This window comes from Schistocerca piceifrons, unplaced genomic scaffold, assembly GCF_021461385.2.
Source record: "Schistocerca piceifrons isolate TAMUIC-IGC-003096 unplaced genomic scaffold, iqSchPice1.1 HiC_scaffold_1324, whole genome shotgun sequence".
Taxonomy (NCBI): Eukaryota; Metazoa; Arthropoda; class Insecta; order Orthoptera; family Acrididae; genus Schistocerca; species Schistocerca piceifrons.
The window spans coordinates 120,001-124,647 of NW_025727152.1; the positions used below are offsets into that span (position 1 = coordinate 120,001).

At 54.6% G+C, this 4,647-nt stretch overlaps 1 non-coding gene across 1 annotated transcript in view; it reads right to left on the reverse strand.

Annotated features, from left to right (window-relative positions):
* Nucleotides 1-846, reverse strand: part of LOC124732169 — a 1,909-nt gene extending 1,063 nt beyond the window's left edge. The window contains exon 1 of the ribosomal RNA XR_007008590.1: nucleotides 1-846. This exon is cut by the window's left edge and continues 1,063 nt beyond it. This is a non-coding gene — a ribosomal RNA (small subunit ribosomal RNA).
* Nucleotides 847-4,647: the final 3,801 nt, after the last annotated feature.

The following is a 4,647-nucleotide window of genomic DNA, read 5'->3' on the forward strand; positions in this document are numbered from 1 at the left end:
AAAGTAAACGTGCCGGCCCACCGAGACACTCAATAAAGAGCACCCTGGTAGGATTTCAACGGGGTCCGCCTCGGGACGCACGAGCACGCACGAGGCGGTCGCACGCCTTCAGCTCGCCCCACCGGCAGGACGTCCCACGATACATGCCAGTTAAACACCGACGGGCGGTGAACCAACAGCGTGGGACACAAATCCAACTACGAGCTTTTTAACCGCAACAACTTTAATATACGCTATTGGAGCTGGAATTACCGCGGCTGCTGGCACCAGACTTGCCCTCCAATAGATACTCGTTAAAGGATTTAAAGTGTACTCATTCCGATTACGGGGCCTCGGATGAGTCCCGTATCGTTATTTTTCGTCACTACCTCCCCGTGCCGGGAGTGGGTAATTTGCGCGCCTGCTGCCTTCCTTGGATGTGGTAGCCGTTTCTCAGGCTCCCTCTCCGGAATCGAACCCTGATTCCCCGTTACCCGTTACAACCATGGTAGGCGCAGAACCTACCATCGACAGTTGATAAGGCAGACATTTGAAAGATGCGTCGCCGGTACGAGGACCGTGCGATCAGCCCAAAGTTATTCAGAGTCACCAAGGCAAACGGACCGGACGAGCCGACCGATTGGTTTTGATCTAATAAAAGCGTCCCTTCCATCTCTGGTCGGGACTCTGTTTGCATGTATTAGCTCTAGAATTACCACAGTTATCCAAGTAACGTGGGTACGATCTAAGGAACCATAACTGATTTAATGAGCCATTCGCGGTTTCACCTTAATGCGGCTTGTACTGAGACATGCATGGCTTAATCTTTGAGACAAGCATATGACTACTGGCAGGATCAACCAGGGAGCTGCGTCAACTAGAGCTGAGCAGCCGGCCGCCCGGGAGTGTGTCCCGGGGGCCCGCGCGAACACGCAAGCGTCCGCTCAATCATTCTGCAAACAGGAGGAGGCTGAGCTCCCCTGCACAATACACCTCGAAACCCTCTCAGGTCCCGGCGGCGCGCAGCGCCGTCCCAAGTACTTGGTCGGGTTCGAGAGAGGCGCAATCGCCCGGAGTTAGGCGAGTAGACGCTTTCGGTGCGACCACCCGTGCTCCCAACTGAGCTTGCCGCTGCCGACAGAGGCCCGGGAGCGTGCTGTCGTGGCATTGCCGGCGGGAGACAACACGCGCCACCTACGGTGACCGGCAGCTCCAACGCCAGCGCCACAGAAGGACAAAAGCCCCACTTGGGTGCCGAAGCGAACTCTCCCAGCACAGCGCACGCGCCAACACATCCGCACAGCTGCGATACAAACCACCAGCGAGAACCGCTGGGGCGACCGAGCAGCAGACGGCGTCGCGGCGCCGAGCGCCGGGCGGCGGCGCATCCTCAACGCACACAGTCCTCAATCGGACCAGCACACTGAAGATGTCCACCGCGCTTCGCACCGGGCCCGCGAGGACCTACTTTGGCCGCACGGCGCCGCGCGCAGGGTGCGCCGGCGCGCAGCTGCGACGCCTGCCGCGTCCGTCGGCCGGCGCGCCTGCCACTGGCCGCCCCCACCAGCCGGCTGTAGCGCGTGCGCCCACGCACCGCGCGGCCAGCACGCCGGGAGGCGCCCCCTCACCGGCCGGGGACGGTCCCACCCAGCCACCGCCGCGTATCGCTTCACACCCAGATGCCGTTCAGTTTCGTCGGCATGGTGGGTATCGCTGGAACAACCGGTTAGTACCTCAACCTATCGTCGCCATCACCGATTCACCCCTAGCGAGAACAACCGCACCACAACAGGTTACCATTTGTTCATTTGCGTAACTTCACCAGAAAACGCAGGCGTCCATCGCCATTTGCAACTTCAACGATTATTGCATGCCTGTGTCAGGTGTCACGCCACACTACGTCTGCCCACATACACGCAACAAAATGTGCACGCCTAGACAATACGTGGAAGGTGGCCCCCGTACGTATGCGATGTCCATTGCTCGAACGACTGTCAACCGGCCTCTGTAGCATGTCGCAGATATGGAACGCGGTGCACCATGCCATCACGGTGTGTGAGGAGAGACGACTAGGTCCGAATACATCAACAGACAGCTCATGCTGATCGCCATCCACGGCGTCCGTTCCTCCCACACGTCTCTATGGCGTACCACACTGCAATCCAGCTCTCATAGGGAGACGACACGTAGCTGCGTGCACAATATTTGCACTGTATGGTCCGCCGTTTTTGGGCGCAGTCGTTGTGCGGTCACACATGTGCCACGATGTATCATTCAGTACATAAGGACGAATGTGCAGTACAGATTGTGGTTCACGCGTACGACATCAGCGGACAGTTGACACAGGCCGCACCACAACGTAGCCTGAGTACGTCGCATGCGAAGGGCATTGAACATGCAAACTTCTCACCAACCAGCTTGCGAAGGCAGGGGGCAAGGTGGGGACGTGGGGAGGGGCGGCATGTACGTCCTGCTGCCATCCACATTACAGTGTACAGCAGGAGCATGTGGAAAGTGAGCAAGACTTGCAAGGTGTTTAACATGAAGCGATACACAGGGGTGCGGGCAGTGCGAGTAGCGAACTATATTGCGAGGGTTGCGGGTGGGCAACACTACAGTAATTGAACGAGTCGTATAACAATTACAGAGCAGGTTTAGGCGACAACGTGGGTTACGTTAAGGCGACAACATGGGTTAGGTTAAGGCACAACATGGGTTAGGTTAAGGCACAACATGGGTTAGGTTAAGGCACAACATGGGTTAGGTTAAGGCACAACATGGGTTAGGTTAAGGCACAACATGGGTTAGGTTAAGGCACAACATGGGTTAGGTTAAGGCACAACATGGGTTAGGTTAAGGCACAACATGGGTTAGGTTAAGGCACAACATGGGTTAGGTTGAGGCACAACATGGGTTAGGTTAAGGCACAACATGGGTTAGGTTGAGGCACAACATGGGTTAGGTTGAGGCACAACATGGGTTAGGTTGAGGCACAACATGGGTTAGGTTGAGGCACAACATGGGTTAGGTTAAGGTACAACATGGGTTAGGTTAAGGTACAACATGGGTTAGGTTAAGGTACAACATGGGTTAGGTTAAGGTACAACATGGGTTAGGTTAAGGTACAACATGGGTTAGGTTAAGGTACAACATAGGTTAGGTTAAGGTACAACATAGGTTAGGTTAAGGTACAACATAGGTTAGGTTAAGGTACAACATAGGTTAGGTTAAGGTACAACATAGGTTAGGTTAAGGTACAACATAGGTTAGGTTAAGGTACAACATAGGTTAGGTTAGGTTAGGTTAGGTTACACGTTGTTGTACGGAAAGGTGTAGGGGGGGGGGGGGGCGGGGGCGGCAGGTTCGTTGATAGTGATTATAGTAAGTGAATGCTTGTGACATGATCAGATTTGTCACGTCAGGATGCACCTTTGGCTTATTAGAGGCGGCGCTCCAATTCTATGCTTGTGTGAGACCTGTGTCTTTGACTCATGTCATTGTTTGTGCGCTGTGACAGGAGGTACTATTGTGATGTTGGGTGCACCGTTGTATAGGACATGTGTGGGTGTTGGTGCCTGGTCTGCGCAATGGTGGATGTCGAAAGGCTGGGATATTGTATTTTCCGCACGGACCTCCTGGTCTGGTTGTGATAGTGTGGATTGTGTAATGTGGCGGAGAAGATGCACTGGATGTTGTTCCATGCTGGTGCTTACATATTGTATGTGCGCCTGTTAGAAGCAGAGAGTGGTGCGTGATCAGAGTGTCTGGCTGACGTGTGGTTCCCATTTTGGGCAGACTCTTTCAGCATGTATACGGACAGTTGTGTATATTTGCTGTAGTTTGATGGCTCTGCATTGATTACTAATCAGCGCCGTGTGTACGGGTAATCTGGTTCCAGTCCAAAATGTTCCATCTGTGTACATTAGTGACAAAGACTCCCCCCATGCAGTGGGGCTCGGTCTGTTATAACTCTTCCGCGTAATATATTTGCCCCACGTTTTTGCGACTGCGAGTGCGAGTGCAACGCGCATGGGGACCGACATGCTGATGGCTCGGTATCGGACGCCGTACAGTGAGCAACGCGATCGCGTCTCTCGCTCGTAAGTGGTACAGGTCGCGGCTCATGTATACGGACAGCGGGAATGTCGCATATTGGAAATAACTCTTCATGAAACGCAAGTTATAGGGGTGGATTGCACTTTACGAGTGCGGGAAACGTCCGCCGTTCATCCGCTGGAGGTGCGAGTTTGGCGGTTGGGGTGGTGCACGAACGGGTGCGGGTGGCGTCATTGCCGGTCCACGGCTTCGTGCGGCAGAGCCACTGGAGATTGGGTGCTATGGTCGACAGAGGCTGCAGCCTTTGTGGGTGGCGTCGAAAGGCGGCCACTGTGGCGCCATCGCTGTCTTAGTCGGCTTGGCGTCTCATAGATGGCGGTAGCGTCGTTGCAGGAGGTCATGTTGCGGGAGACCTACAGATGGCGGTATGTTTTGTGGTGCGGACGTAGTGTTGTCAGATGCGCATAGATGGCGGTATTGCATGTGGTGTCGCCCTATTTTCATAGATGGCGATACTGTTTTGCCGGCATGGGTGGCGTAGTTCCGTCGGATCCCTGTAGGTGGCAGTGTGCTATGTCTACTGTCGACACCCACGGCACCACTATCTATCTA